Source organism: Hipposideros armiger, unplaced genomic scaffold (genome assembly GCF_001890085.2).
Source record: "Hipposideros armiger isolate ML-2016 unplaced genomic scaffold, ASM189008v1 scaffold_642, whole genome shotgun sequence".
Classification (NCBI taxonomy): Eukaryota; Metazoa; Chordata; class Mammalia; order Chiroptera; family Hipposideridae; genus Hipposideros; species Hipposideros armiger.
The window spans coordinates 580,680-597,670 of NW_017731992.1; the positions used below are offsets into that span (position 1 = coordinate 580,680).

The 16,991-nt window shown below is 36.4% G+C and overlaps 1 pseudogene; it reads right to left on the bottom strand.

Annotated features, from left to right (window-relative positions):
- Window positions 1-833: 833 nt before the first annotated feature.
- LOC109372548 (pre-mRNA-splicing regulator WTAP-like) lies at window positions 834-1,569 on the bottom strand (annotated as a pseudogene).
- Window positions 1,570-16,991: the final 15,422 nt, after the last annotated feature.

The following is a 16,991-nucleotide window of genomic DNA, read 5'->3' on the forward strand; positions in this document are numbered from 1 at the left end:
AGACTCCGCTAGGTACGTGCTGCCCACAAGCCACCCACGTCAGCATTTTTTTTTTCAAGGCACATTTAATTGAATATCAAGAGTGCAATACAAAAGGCCCAAATACACTGAAGGGACACATTCTCCCCTTAACACAAACGACAATTCTCTTTCAACATGTGCCTGCTAAATGGAACGGGGATTTAATCAATTTCATTACTAAAAATAAAATAAAATAAAATAACGTAGTGAGTCTCATGACAGCCAATATCCTTATGCAATCTAGTTGTGAAATGAATGTTTATAATGCTTCAAACAGTTTAAAACCTCAAGTTTGATACCACACCTTCATGTTGTACAGTCCTCAATAAGATTATCTACAGTATTTGCAACCATTCAGAGAACAAACCATTGATTAAAACCACATTGATTTAAGGCTCCATCAAGTAATACAGAGCCCCAAACTAAATGGTTAAATACATGAACTACTTGTATTGACATCTATTAGTTGGTTCTCTCATAGCTATTAAGTTGTTTCTTAGGAAATAAACCCTTTAAAGGCAAAATTCACCTCAATTGAGTTTTGATCCAGAAGTTCAACAACAATCACAAGTCCACAGTCTTATTGGCAAAGCTGATATATACAGTGTCTCTAAGTCACTGTGCTCCAGGTTAAGAGCGATGCATTCCATGTTTACATTTTACTGGAATTTTACATGTTCAATTCATGATTTTGTACCTCTAGGTTTTCTTTTCTCCAAACTGTCTGAAGACACAGTGTGCCACAGACTTAAGACTTCTGTTTCTCCCTCTATTTTCTTCAAACAGAAACATTTCCCAAATGTCTACACATTCTAGAAGGGGAATTTTTCAGAGGTGGCCACTTCTTCAGAATGATCTGACGCCGTCGGGCCTCTGAAGCAAGGGTAGGGGGAAGAGAAAAAAGTTGAAACACAAGGTTCATCTGGTAAGATTTACGCTAACCATTACAAGCTGGATAGTCTAAGAATGTGGCTTTTTTTGGCTCAAAAAGTCTGAGTCTTGGTGTGAAAACAAGTACATGGCTGTCCTGCCACAGCTGTCTCATAGTGGGACCATCTGGGAAGTCTCAACTGGGGGTGTGTGATTTGTTTACCTGTCAGATGTAAACTTGCAGGCACTCAGGTCATTTGGGGCTTATTCCAGTTTGTCTGTAGTCTGTTCCAGTTCACCTTTCATTTTTAGGAAAAACAAGTTCATGGCTGGGTCTACCATTGTTGGTCTCAGTTGGGCCACACTAGGGTGCTGGACTTGCTGGAGGTACTGGATCTGAGTAGTACACTCTTGCATTTCTTGCTCCTTGGATGCTTGTCGAATTACTAAGATGTTTTTTTCCCTGCGTGCAGATACTTGCTGCTGGTGCGTTAGTATTTCTTCTGACTCCCTTAAGCCAGTTACATCATTAGAGTTAAGATCTGTGTCCTTGCCCTCCAAAGCTTGCACGTATGCCACATACTGTTTCCATCTTAGAATTAATTCGTCTCGCGCCATCACTTTGAAGTCTGTTTCACTCAGTTAAACCTTTTTGGGAAAAGGTTCCGCTTTGGTCATCTTGAATCCGACCAGTGGCCTCCCGACGGGGATGCAACCACCAGGCCACAGCTGGACCCCACTGCAAGGAGGAAAGGCAAAAGGACAGCACCTGATCAGGAGTTTGAGGGGTGGGGGTGGGGGTGGGGGCCTCCAAGCGCTGAGAGAGGGGCTGCACCTGGGGGGCACGCCCTGTAGGCCCGGGAGCACTGCAGGCTCAGCGCGGGAGGGAGAAATACCTCACTTCAGCTTTAAGGACTCCCGTTGCCTCAAGGTAAAGGGATGGAAAAGGTATTCCAGGCAAACAGAAACCGAAAGCGAGCAGGAGTAGCTCTACTTACGTCAGGCTGCCATATTTTTTAAATCAGCACGTTGAGAAAGTTTCCCTCCCTTTCTCTGGCTCCCGTTTTCTTGTGGGAAAGTCTACAGTTAGAATAAATATTATTTCTTCATATATAACCTGTCTTATCTTTTTAGGTATGTATGTTTGTTTGTTTACTTTTAACATGCCCTACTGATTATTTGTTGGGTTTTGTTAATATGATCTTCAATGTCCATTTCAAAAATTAACTCTTGAATATTCTCATTTATTATCCCTTAAATTATTGCTTCTTTTCTCTCTCTCCTCATCATCAACATTCAAATAAGACATAAAGTGTTTTAACTCTAATTACTTTTCATTTCTTATCCATACATTCTGTGACTTTTTCTACTTTTAGAAAAATATTTTCAGTTTTACTTTCAGTTTACTAAGTCTTTTTTCTTAGTTATGTTTGTGTTCAATTTGTTGTTAAATAATATGGGTAATTTTAAATTTCAACAATTGTTTTTTTCTAGATGGTCTATTTGGTTGTGTCTCAACATTTGCTTGGTATTTTTAATAATCTCCCCTTCACTGATAAGATTTCCACTTTTACTTTGTTTTGATCTCTGAGGGTTTCTTATTTCCAGCTTAACAATGCATTAAAATATTTTTAAACAGATTTTACTTGGCACTTTTATTAATTTTTTAAGCGGGAAGATTGATCGGATTACTTTGCTTCCATAATGGTGATAAAATATTTGCAGGGTTAACCTTGCAGCTTTCTAACTTAATAAATGAGTCTTACTTAAGGACCTTCATAACCTTCCCTCTGTGCAGCTTATTGAGATAAGGCAGGAGTTTAAAACCAGTTTTATATTTTTGTGACTGTGCATGATATCCTTATGGCCGTGAAGTCATTTAATCTATAGGCAGACTTGTTCCCTCGAAATCGGATGAGAGTCAGTCAGATGGGAGAAGGGCTCTCTGGTCATACTTGGGTTGGTCATACTTGGGTTAGTACTCGGACTTCCCTTTGAAAATTTGCAAGCAAAATTCCCTTTATTCTTGCTCAATAATTGGAATTTCCTGATCCCTTGTGACCTGTCTGCATGTGTAAGCCTGAGCAGTTATAAACTTTAGTTTCCTGAAAGTATTAAATGTAGAATGTGCTAATGCATCTGTGTTTTGAGTGATAAAAAGTAGCAAAGTAGAGAAAAGAATACCAAAGATCATGCATGATCAGCCTGTATTAGGCCAATGAGGCCTCTTGCTATCATTTTTGTTGCTTCTTCTCAGGCCTGGGTTCCTGCCACTTGGAGCGGAAAAACCAGAGATGTTAATGTGGAGAAAGCAATGGACTCACAATGCTGTGATTTAGGTCAATCTGTTCCAACAGGACAGAGTAAAAGAGGGCTGTCTTGTATCTCACTAGAATTTTACCTTGCTTGAACGTTTAGGCCAGTTCCCTGCAAGAAACAATAGGCCTTTGTTTTCTTTTGTCTTCTAAACCTGTGTTATCTAAAGACCTCCAGGGAAATAATTGGCTCAAGAACAGGGTTTACAGTATTGGTGATCCTGTGAATCCGCCTTCTATTTTTCTTTGTCTAAATAGCTAGGTACAATACATGTAAAAAGCCTTCTTGCTAGAAATGCCTGGAGCTCACCTTGGGAAATCAGGGACAGTGTCTGGTAATTTGTTTATCATCCCATAAATATCACCCCATCAATTCAACACACAGAAGCAGAGTTTTCCTTAATTTGAAATGAATAGATAACAGATAATAAAAATTGATCCACCAGGTAAACAACATTGAACCACAGTTACAGAAAGAAAGAACTATTTGTAAAAGTTTGTTTACCATTTTTAATGTAATAAATGCCTTCTTTCCAGGAGGCAGCTATGCTATCATACAGTAAGGCATATGTTGATAAAGCCCTCAGTGCTAAATGGAGAGAAACAGAAGTTCCATGAGGTAGGATTGCAGAGTGCCTAGTGGTCAGCCTTGGTTGTATAATAGAATTATGTGGGGAGCTTTCCAAATTGCTATTACATGGATCCCATCTCCAGAAAATCTAGTTTATCTAATTTTGGATGCTGATTGGAGACACCTAGAGACCTGTGTGAAAAGCTGACATAAATGGAGCCATTTTAAAAAAGAGTCAGAGCGGTCATTCCAGAGGAGTGGCTTCCATGTCTCGCTCCTTGAATCTGACCTGGAATATTTGAACTGGGCAACATAACCTCTGGACAGGGCCACGGCAATATTGTCTTATAACCATCTGCTCGCAGACCTAGCAGGCCAGCAGACATTCTGACCAGAGGGACTCCTGATTGAGAACGTTCCTTCTGAAGATAGAATCAGTAATTAGCCAGGTACAGCTAAAGAGGAACTCAGTTGTGAAAGCCAATATGCAATTATTTCCTTCCTTTTCTCATAAACCTCCCTTGCCTTCACCCTGTAATTCGGAGACGATTTGGGTTTCTGCCTGAATCTGTGCCCTGTAATTGTAATGCTGCAACCGCAAATAAATGCCTGTTGCCTCTTACTTTTGGATTTGATTTTTAGGTTAACACACGGAAGCTCTAACATGAAGGTGAGATTGAGAAAAGCTGGTATTAAAATTGGAATACTTCATTTTACTTAATATTGCATCCCCCTGATTCTAGCCTCCTTGTTGGTGTGGAGTTAGCGCTCAGTAACCGTGCAGTGTGAACAAAGTGAGTAAAGAAACAGTGAAATTCGTCACAAGGTGGCAAATGCGAAGTGTGAGTCAGAATGAAAGCATAAAGCATAGAACCCTTGGGGGGTGCACACATAAGAGGAGTCTTTCCACAGGCTCTTCTTTAGGGTGATCATGAGAAATCTTAGGGATGGTGCTGAAGACGGGAGAAAGCATTGCACGTGGTGCAGTCCTGGTAGGAGGGAAAGGAGGCACTACGCCATGGCGGGATGGCAGCAGCTCGGGTGCCACCTGGGCACATGTGAAGGCCCAAAGCAGACTGGAAAAAGGGGAAGATGAGAAAGTGCTTTAATCCTGGGTTGCGGGGAGCAAAACACCACTTCAGGTCTCCTAAAATAGAGTTCTTCTTTCAATGGAGGAGGGGGTGGATCACATAGACCAGTCCTGAGACCCAGGAACACAATGGCTCCCTAGGAGGTGGAACAATAGATACTCCTTTGCCATAACCAGGCTAGCCAGCCCCAGCAGTCTACTGCTCAGAGAGAAGAAACTGCATAGAGAGAGACCTGTTTTGACGGACAGGCACGCAGAGAAAGTCTAAAGCAGAGAAGAATCATTAAGAAAAATTCTTCAGCAAACCAAATACCACCCTAAGGACCCGGTAACAATGGAGGACTTTGAAGCCAATGGTGCATTGTAATAACAAAGTTCAAGGGGCCGGCCAAGTGGCTCAATTGGTTAAGAGCTTGCTCAAGAGTGCGAGCTCTGAGCAACAGCGGTTCGAGTCCTGGCCTGAGCTGAACTGCGGCTGAGCTGCCAATAGGTGGCAAGATGACTCAGCTAAAAAAAATAAAATAAATAACAAAATTCACACTGTATTCAATTCTTGAATAGATTAATTCAACTCCCCCCACTAACGTACTAGCATAATATGCATACACGTTTCCAGTTATAAATACAAAGTAAAAATTGCACACTCAGATATGATCTAGGAACAGGCAGGGAATGTAAAATAACTATGACTACTGTGCTAATGTAGAAGACATGTTGGGCGTGGAACAACAGTTGGGAAATTTCACAGAGAAACAGAAAGTGTAAGAAAGAATCAAATGGAAATGTTAAGAAGGGTAGCACAGATGAAACGTCCCTTTGATGGGCTGATCAGTAGACTTGATACAGCTGAAGAATCAATGAAGATAGGTAAATAGAAGTTACCCACACTAAAACACCAAGGAAAAAATAATATGCAAATTATGCAAATTAACAAAATTAGAGTTTCTATAAACTGGGGAAATTTCAAACAACTTAACATAGTAGTAAATGGAATCCTAGAAGCAAAAGAGAAAATACAGTAGAAAAAAAATTAGAAGATATAAGGTTAAGACATTTCCAAAAACAATGAATGAAATCAAACCATGGATAGAGGAAGCTGGGTGAATTAAAGAGAATAAATATCAACACACACATATACACGCACACACATCACAATCACATTATTGTACATTAAAGGTTAACAGAAAATCCCAAAGCAGCTTGAGAATAAAATACATTATCCATACAAAGGAATAATGTTTAAGTCATAAAATAATAGATTAACACTCCAAAATGCTGAAAGAACAATAAAATCACTGCCAATGCCAACTTCTATGTATAGTGAAAACGTGTCACCAAAAATATAGAAATTGAATATTTTTCAGGCAAACAAAAACTAAGAAAACCCATTGCCAAGATATCTGCCCTACAACAAGGTTAAAAGAAGTTCATCAGGCAGAAGAAATTAAAAATTAAACAGCAATGTGAATTTTCAGGAAGAAATGATGATCAGTAGTTAAAATAAAGGTGAATATAAAATGCATTTTTCTCATTTTTAACACCTCTAAATGAAAATTAAATAGTTAAAACAAAAATAATACCAATGTGTTGTGTGAAACATATGAAAAGTAAAATGTATAGCAGCGATAGCACAAAAGATAGAAGGAAGAATTAAGAATATGCTGTTGTAACTGTACATATTACATGTGAAGAAGTGCAATATTCTTTAAATCTACACTTTGATACATTACAGGAGCATATGGTTAACCCTAGATAAAAAAATATAAAGATAATCATGAAATATCTGTAAAAAGAGGAAAAAAGAAAAAAAGTGGAATAAACAGTATACAATTCTCAAGATCAATTTTAATCTAACTATTTAAAAAATTCCATTAAGAGTAAGTGATTTAAGGGCCGGCCGAGTCGCTCAGTTGGTTAAGACTTTGCTTAAGAGCATGAGCTCTGAGCAACAGGGTCGCTGGTTCAATTCCCACATGGGCTAGTGAGCTTCGCCTGAGCTGTGCCTGAGCTGAGCTGCCACTGAGCTGCCAACAGGTGGCAGGATGGCTCAGCTGGTGAGAGCATGTGCTCCTAATGACAAGACTGCCTGTTCGATGGTGGGCTATGCCCACCCGCAGCTGGGACTGAACTCAGCACCTTGAGCTGAGCTGCTGCCCAGATGGTTCAGTACATAGAGCATGTGCTCTTAACAGCAAGGTTGCCAGTTCAACTCCCACACGAAAAAAAAAGAAAGAGTAGGTGATTTATTCATACTAATTTGTATAAAAATGTTTCTATCTATATTCTGTCTATAAGAATCACACTTCAAATACAAATACATACAATGGTTGAAATTTTATTATTAAAAAAGAATATATATGTATACATGTCATGCAGCATTAATCAAAAGAAAGCATTAGTGCAGTATTAAGTCAGAAAAGGTGGAATCTACTAAGGAATATTACAAGGGGAAAAAGTCTGTACACCTACAAAGAAATTCTCATGTCCAGATAGCTTCTCTAGTGAATACCCTTAAATATTTAAGAAAGAAATAATACCCATTGTTATCAAAAGTTTCAAAAAAAAGAGAAGACTTGCCAACTAATGTAAAGAGGCTAACATTATCCTGACCCCAGACAAAAACAGACATATCATTCCTCCGAAAACTCATCTTAGCAAAAGGAAGAAAAATCATATGAATATCAGAAAGAAAGACATCAAATTACCTCTATTCACATACCACAGGATTGTCTACATAAAAAGCCTCAAATAATCTGTTTAAACTTTACTAAATCTGATAACCAAATTGAGCATTTTCACAGAATACAACGTCATACAAAACCTATTGATTCTATAAACACAATAGGCAATTGTAAACAGAAAGTTAAAAAACAGGCCATTTACAATAACATCACAACATCAAATACTTAGCTATAAATCTAAAAAATACATTCATGTAGGATCTATATGATTAAAAAGTGCAAAACAATTTTGGAAAAAAGTTGAAAAAAAAAAACCAACTAGATTTACTGGGCATCATTTTTTAAAAGCAAAAACATTCAAACAAACAAAAAACAAAACAAAACCTTTACTTCTACTTTACACTAAATGCCAAAAATTGTCTTAAAATTTGTCACCAGGCAATTCTTGTAGGTATCAAAATGACATGTTATTTAACATCATTTAGAGGTTTCTGTCAATACTAGTATTGGAATCCATCCTCACAAGGCTTCAAAAATCCTTCTACCATTTTTCTTCTTTCTGAATATGGCCAAAAAGAAAACTCCTGCCTCTATGTCTGTCAGTGCAGTCTTCTTATTCAAGGCAAATTAGCACCCATTTGAAAGACAAATAATGGTCCCTAAAATGAAAATGAATTTTTCCCTCTAACACCCGATCAGTTCATTTTAGATTAAAAAATACATCCACATTAAGCTGAATATGTTCATGATATTTGAAAAATTATATACAAATAATCAGAGCATGAATGTCCTATGTCTACTGCCACTGTAATTCTACTTCTTGCACTCTGAAATGTAGCTATGGAAGAATAAAATGTTTGATTTATATTTAAATGCACATTAATTATCCAGCAGGCTGAAAAGTCATGGCAGCCATGATGCTTTGCATTCATTTGATTTTATAAGTTATATAAAAGATCCATTCCCTGGAAGAGATTCTTCTTTTCATTTTTCTACATTCTCGGTATACTTATGTAAATGCTTAACCTGTTTGTATTTTTAACTCCCATTATTCAGATGTTGGTGTTTTAATTTTTGTCCATCACTTCAAGATTATCTGTATTATTTTCTATTATTTTCCTCTTTTAGTTGTTTTGGCCTAATTTTGTGGCTCTTTATTACTTTTTTGTATGCATACTTATGATCTATTGAATCTTTAACATCAATCTATATATTCAAATTATGTATTTCCACTTAATTTTTCTGAAACATATACCCTATCTGCTCTCACTGAGAATACTTACATATTTAATTTGACGTGGTGACCTATTTTTGTTGTCAAATTTTATTGTGATATGGGTTATTCAGTTTAATTTGCGTTATTTTTTTTTCATAGTAGTTATACCCCTCATTTTTTTAGTTACTTCTATGTAGCTCATGCTTCTCTATGGCGATCAATTCATGAAAAATGTTCCAAAACCTAGGCTCTGGCTGCTCCCTGGTGGGTTGAAGGGAGGTGTTGAATGGTTTAGGCTGGAGTTCGCCTTTTCTGTAGGCTCCCCCTCCCACACACCAGGATACTAGGCCTCAGAGAGCTTCTGTTAATTCTGACAGAGCATGTCTATAAGAAAGTGTGAGTATTTAATAGTTTCTCAAATATTTAATAGTCTCCTCATATGTTTGCTTCCAGTCAATTCCATGTGCTATTTCTTGTTTTCTGACATGTCCAGATTCTTGAAAAGTGTCCAGAACAGTATGTGTGTTCCATAACATTTGATGAGTAAATGAAAAAAGTGTATACATGTTTAAATTAAGTAATTAATAACATCTTTTTGAGCAGTTGTACTGTAACAAACAACAGACATCCATTTCTTCCCCCCCCCCACCCCAATAGAGGGCTTTTATCACATCTTTAAAATGTCACATAGGTCTTAGGAATCATGCGGTAGTGTCTTGTTTTTTCCATAGCTGGGCAAGTCAGATATTATGTCCATCAGCCTGCTGAACTGCTCTTTTTCTCAACACATAGTTGCCATCCCCAAATTTTCTGATATCCTTGTTTTTAACTGCTGTGGCTTGCTGAATCGAAGCATCTGAATTTGATACAAGTACAATGTCGTTTCCTTCAAGAATTAACTCATCTTGTTGAGCTTGAGATGCCGAACAAGCAATATCTGGTTTCATCCAAACCCGGCGGATACCTTTTTTACCCAAGAAATTTCAGATTTGAACAAGACACCCTTTTTCCTGAGTAACGACATGGATGGGGAAGTGAGCACATGTGGATGCCATCTTGGAAAGGAAGCCCAGTGCAACACGCCCCTCACCCCCCCACCACCCCATCGTGTTCTGGATGTGACTATAGAATGTTGGACCATAGCCTGTCCCTTTCTAATTGCCCATCGTTTGTCAACTTGGAGCTTTTTTCTCTTTTCAAGGAGAATGAGCTCTCCACTGATGTGACTGAAGTCCTGTGGGGCCTTTACAATTACCGTGAGGCCCTTCAGAGAGAGGCCAACATTTTCTGGAATGTCGGCAGTCTGATGCTGACAATTGTCTTCATTCTTTCAGTAGATGCAGCAACAAGTGCTGATTCCTTTTATTAATAGAATTTACCTGTTACCTACAAGTGACTGATGTATTCTTATTAAAATGTTGATGGCTGTGCCTGTAACCACAGCCTTTAATTAGTATTTGTTTGTTGCAAAATACAAATCAGATAGTTGGTATTGGCCCCTCAAAGACTGTACTGGAACAAAACCAATATACTCACACGTTTTGCTATTATGAGAGGGGTGACATATGGGTGAGGCGAGTTAGCTGGATAATAATTCTAATTTATTTTAGAAATTGTTTCATACGCCTTAATAGCTGATGCCTTAGGTAGCTACTTAGCTGGCTATTCCTTACATAAGCTTTGGTTGTAAGTAGAAATGAAGTAAGATATTAATGTGGTATTAAGCCATAAACAGCCATAATAAAACATAAAGACTATTATAATAAATGTTCAACATCTCACGAAAATTCAGTGGAGAAAGCCATTAGCTTGGAATAGATTTTCACAATATATAACTCTGTGAAAATCTTTCTTTTAATCAATGGTGGGCTTGTTACAACATTACAATTCCAGTAAAATCCTGAAATGTTTTTCTTAAATATATCTATTGCTGTTTGCTTCTAAACCTAAATTAGGTATTGAGTCTTACTTCTTAATTTAAATGTGATTCATTTTATTTATTAGCTCTCTCCTGCTCTGATGAGATATTTATGCCACAAACTTTCACTTCTCAATAAATAAATAACTTTGTTATACTGACAAAGTACAGACAACTCACATGAAAGGTATCTTATATTGGAAGGGATGTACATTCACTTTTGGAAATAATTTCTCATATAATTCCAATTGCTAAAGGATCTTTGAAAAGAAATGTTAAATGATAAATGATAAACACATGTTAAAACTATTACATAGTCCCAAAATATTCTGGTGTTAATAGTTTTAAGTAAATAATGTATCCAGGCTTAATAGAAATACATAAGCAGTCAAGTAGGCAGATATATCATGTATCACTGGGAAGAAAGGAGAACAATCATCAATGTTTAGTATTCCACAATTTTGGAGGAAACAAAGCTACTAAATGTGATGAGACTTTACCTTTCCTGCTGCTCAGAATGTAGCAGGGAATCGGGAATTAGGCTTGGTAATAAGCTCTTAAGCACATTTGTAGTGTGAGATAAAGTTGGATGAGTGATGTTCATTCAGCCAGAGCCGATTGTAAAGGGATAGAATATAGGCCAGCGGATTTCTGTGACATACGCATAACCTTTCTGTAAATGTGCTGCCTTTATTTTTATATCAAATGAAGGCTGGGGTTTCAAAAGGTATTATTCATAAATAGGATGGAGTTCCTCAAAGGGGGAAAAAAAAATCTAACCCATAACATGCTGACCCCTGGGAAATAAAACACCAAATCATGTCTCCTTGAACTCCAAAGGAAGCCTATATTTTTTTTATCAGTCACTTTTGCAGAGAAAGAAGACACGAGAATTTCACCATCTATCTCTGTTTCTATTAGGTTGTCAATTTGGTTTGAGTTTTCATCAGAGTTGGATTAACAGCTGGAAGGAAAACTTGTCTCAGCCAAACATGCACCAGGGGGCGATGAAGAAAATCTATTAAATCTGACACAGGACAATGGTACTTATTCAAGAAGATACTTTGAACATTTGCAATGGAAAGACGACTTTTTGCAAAAGTCCTTCAGAGAATTCTCACGCGTGTAGGATTTAAGATGCTATTTAATGGAAAAAGCAATGTAATCCAACAAAGGAGAAATAAAGAGCTATCATCTATATGCACTATTAATTAAGGAAGTATTTTACATTAAGGAATTAATGTAGGGACCCAAAGGGAAATACAACAAGATTCCCCAAATTATCAGTACCAGAATTTAATGCAAAAGAATAATTTTACATAACAAAAGATACATGGTATTCCTAGGTTTGCTGCAGGGAATGAAAGAAGGGTTTAAGGATTGCTATAGCTATACTACAAGTGATATGTATTTTAAAAATAAATAGTTGAACTAAACATGATATAATATTAATGTTCAATAATTTGGCTGATGGCAACACAAGGTCTATTACATTAATTTCTGGGTTTTTCTATATATTTAAATACTTTGCAGTTTCCTTCAGTACAAAAATAATGATAACTTTTGTAAGAGACAGTAGGTCTTTATAAATAATGTCATAACAAAATAAGTTTTATAAAAAAAGCCGTAATGTTTGTACGGTGAAATGTAGATTTATATTATTTTCTATTAGTTTCAACTTTCTAATGAAAACCTGTTGTGTATTGCTTGCTAATGGATCATTCCATGATCATGGAATCTTCCATGAGATTCCCACCCATTTTCTAGGCAGATCCTATTTCACAGACTAAACATGTTCCAGCATTTCTACCTTTGATAGATAGCCAAGTCAGTTCAACCCTGATCAGTTCTTTCTCTAATCTATGATTGAAGAATGGTATTCCCACCCAGATTTGTGAGAATTTAAAATTTCATGTTTGTACACTTTCTAGACAATCATGAATTTAATAGGTTAGAAGAAGAAGAAAAAGTTGTTATACAGTAGAACAATCATAAAATGACAATTTATGATAATTAATTATCAAAGCTAAAACAAAAGATCTTTTAAAAGATGAAGTCCTGGAAGAGAAAGTTGAAAATATTTCCAAAACAGAGAACAAAACGTAACATGTTAGAAAATGCAACATTAAAGTTCAGAAAACATGGAACATCAATCAGAGAGTTCTAGTATCCATTTGATAATTCCAGAATAGGCAAAGAAAATAGAAAAATGAAGAAATTTCCAAAGCCAAAAGAGAGGATGATTTCTTGAAGTCAAAGAACATGTGTGGTTATTGACTTTAGAGAAATATCAGTGGAAAAATAACCACAGCAAGAAAAGTTTACTCAAAAATTATGAGAATATCAAATTTATGCAAAGTAAAGTTAAATCCCAAAGAAACAGAGAGCTATATGATGGATAGATCGGTAGATAAAAAGAAAAAGTTATCTGCTCACCAATAATCAGATTGATAACCAAATTATCAAGTATAAAACTGCATGTTAAAATATAAATAATAAAGATATGCTTCTAATGTTCTAAAATTTTAACTTAGAACTACTTTTCAAACTAGCAGTCAAATAAAAAGGATTGACACAAATATATCCTGACAACTCTTTTTACCTGAATATCTTTGTAACTTTGCAATAAAATTTTAGTAAGTATTTAATGTCCTTGTATGAAAATTATAAAATATAAGTCAAGTCTGGGACAATTTCAATTGATTTCTTATTCTCCTCAGTGTGAGTCAAGTTTTCTTATTGCTTTGCTTGCCTTGCAATTTTTAATTGGATATCAGCTACTATAAGTTTTACCTTAGTGGGTACTAGATATTTTGTTTTCCTATAAGTATCATTGATCTTTGTTAAGGGATAAAGTTAAGTTACTTCAGAATATGTTGATTTTTTTAGGTCTTTCTTTTAAGGTTTAGGCAACTGTGGAGCACCGCTCAGTCTAGACCCAATTTTTCCATACTACTGAGGCTAGGGCTATATATTCACAGGCATACCTTGGAGATGCCACAATTTGGTTCCATACAACCATGATAAAGCAAGTTGTAATCGTTTTGCTGGGAGGGTCTTGCCTTCAATTTGTAAAAAACGAAATAGCTGTGAAGCTCACTGAAGCAAAGTGCAATAAAACGAGACATGCCTGTACATCATATCACGTCCCATGATGCTCAAGGTGTTCTAGTCTGGCTGGTGGGAACAGGTATTATTTTTTACCCTGCGTGAGGGACAATGTTCCCTCTAATATTTTCTGGTGATTCTTCCCTCAGTATGTGTAGTTAACATCCATGTAGGCGCTGTTCACTATTCAGCTGAAAACTGTATGCGAACCCTCTGTATGGCTCTGGAGTTCTCTCTGAATTTTGGTTCTCTGGGCAATTTGACCTGCAGATTCCATTTAGATTTGTCTCCTTCAATTCTCAACTTGCTGCCTCTGAGCTCTCAGCTCCCTCTCCTCATATCAGGGTGCCCAGCAGTCTGCTCCCCAGTCCCCGTTCTGATGACACATCCTGTAAACTGTCTGGAGGCTTTAGTCTGGGCAAACTATCATGTCTGATTCATTTCTCAATTTCCAACACTACTTCTCCATAAATATGTTTATGCCACCAACATTCCTTATTTAACTCAATATACGTGCTATTGAACATATTTATGGACAAATAATAAAAAATAATTTATATTTTTGGAGACATGTTTAAAATTGATTACAATTACTTCAATTCAATCAAAATACGCACATTAGTAAAACAACAAGAAGTTGTTTTAAAAAGTGTTCAAGTCCGAGTGATTTTGGGTACCTGAAACTGAGACAAGTCCATATTATGACATTCACAACTCAAAGAGTTACTAGAAGTAAGGAACAGAGAGAAAAGGTACAATGAGAGTTGTAAAAACTAGTTTGTAGAAGAAATTAAGTGTGTTTCTATATAAAACAAAACAAAAATACATTGTAAAACATTAAAACCTTTGAAAATTATCAAAGATAGCAAAGTATGTGTTAATATCTTCTGCTCATGGTCAGAAATCTATTTAGTGGGGCTTGAGTTTTTATAAAGCTGAAATGATTCATACGATCACTTGTAAATTGCATGTAATGATAACAGTAGCTTTTTTGGGCTTGACTACAAACAATTCTGCTTCTATCCTGGTTAGACTGTTTTCTGAAAGAGTTAGAGCTTCTGTACATTGTTCACACAGTAGGCAGATTCAAGGAGAGAAACATAACACATGGGATATACAACAAAGATATTTTATACCTCAGACATGCAGATGAATGACCAGTTGACCTCTGGTCACACTGTACAAGAAACTATTAGATTGTTGGAAAAGTCATGACACATTTTTGCAACAAAAAACATAGAAAAAATATGTCATGACTTTACCGACAACCCAATATATATTACATGTTCTGTTGAATTATTATGATAGCTGGGCGAAGATTAAAAATATTGTATAACAGCATGGTTTTGAACCCATAGTTCTAGACTGAAGGCAGTAGCATGTATAAGTTGAAAGTTTCCTTAAGCAAATTTTAGCAAATTTTCATTCAATGCCTTATTGGGTTGTCAGAAAAGTCATGACACATTTTTGCAATGAAAATAGAGAAAATACATCATGACTTTTCCGACAACTCAATATTTCTAGAAAATCTATAAAGAAAAAAAAAGTACATCAATTTTTTTGGACAGATTTATTGGCCTTCTGGATTATAAAGCTTTTCAAAATATATGATATTCTCTTACACATTTATTTTGGTCCCTCACTAAAATCCTTCCCACACATCCTTCCTGGCCTTCTTGGTTCCTTTTTGAACTTATATCCCTTTTTTTGTTGTGGAATTCCAGGAATCCAAGAATGTTATAAGCTGGAATTCCTGAAGCTTTCTCAAGCATCATGTTCTATAGTTTCTTTTTAACATTTGGCCTTTAAAGATTCCAGCATATTTTGGTAGATATCAAATCTTTAAAAGAACAAATCATGTGTCAAGTAACCAGGGAACTGACATTATTAGTAGGCTGACAGCACACTGAAGCCAGGTTATCAACAGCATTTTATGCTACACTGAAATGACCAGAAATTATCCTAAATGCACTGGAGGATCAAAACATTTACAAGCATAAAAACAGATCTGTGACTCAAAAAGCATATGCTGATATGATTTAAGTAGAGATCAGCAGATATTGCTTATAGCAATGTGAGAGATGGGTTGAAAGGGGGACAGTCAGCAGGCAGGGAGAAAAGCCTATTGGATGAATTGTGAGCTCCAAAACTTTGAAGTTTTCTTAATTCTAAATTACATGATAGATAGGAAGTATTGTTTAAACGTGGATTGGGGAACAAATGCTAGACTTTGGAAGGTCACAGATTCAAGTATTATCTTTATATACTATAAAATGTCCACAGTGTCCAAGACACTCTGGGTTTCTTTCTCCTGTTTGGACTCATGTTGAAAGTAATTCAATCTCTATGTATCTCCAAATTAATCAGATCATTGACATAAATAAAAGCCAGATGAAAATAATCATAATCAACAATGGTAAAATTGAATAGATTTTAATACTGGTACTCAGAAAGAAAATGGACTATATGATTACAGCCTGAAATACTGCTTTTATACTTAATTGTATTTAATTCTTTGAAAGAGATGCTGTTTCAAATCAAGCAGGTAAATTTATTGAATGAAATTTATTTATTGAGCACTCTGCTTGCCATTTGTATCCACCATCTTATTTTTCCTTCAGAATAACTTTTAAATTTTAACTATCCAGTTATTACAGACCAGGAAATACAAACTCCCTTTCACAAAGTGAATGACTCAAAATAATGGATTTACATTTTGGGACTCTGACCAAGATGGTGACAGGGGAAGCTCCTGAATTTCCTTCCTCTAATGGAGGTGCTGAATGTACAGTTATGTGTGAATCAGTTCCCTCTGAAAAGGATTCGGAAATGAGCTGAGTGAACCCTACATGTCAGGCGACTGAGAAAATCCCCATATCAAAATGGATAGCAGAGACTGAGGCATGTTCTCACCACAAACCCCACACTCAACACAGTACTATACAATTGGAGGAAAACCAGCACCTTCTAACTACCCCCAAAAAACAAAGGGTTCAGACCACACATCTTAGCACCCCAACTTTTATGGCTGACATGTGAGGGACAGGCCCCCCAAATCACCTAGCTCTGCAGGCTAGTGGGGCTTGCATTCAGAAACCCCATAAAACTATAGCAAATGAAAAAATAGTTCTTAGTACATAGAAATCTGCTCAGAGCTCAGCGCAGAGAGAACAGACCAAAATGGCCCCTTTCCAGTCTTTC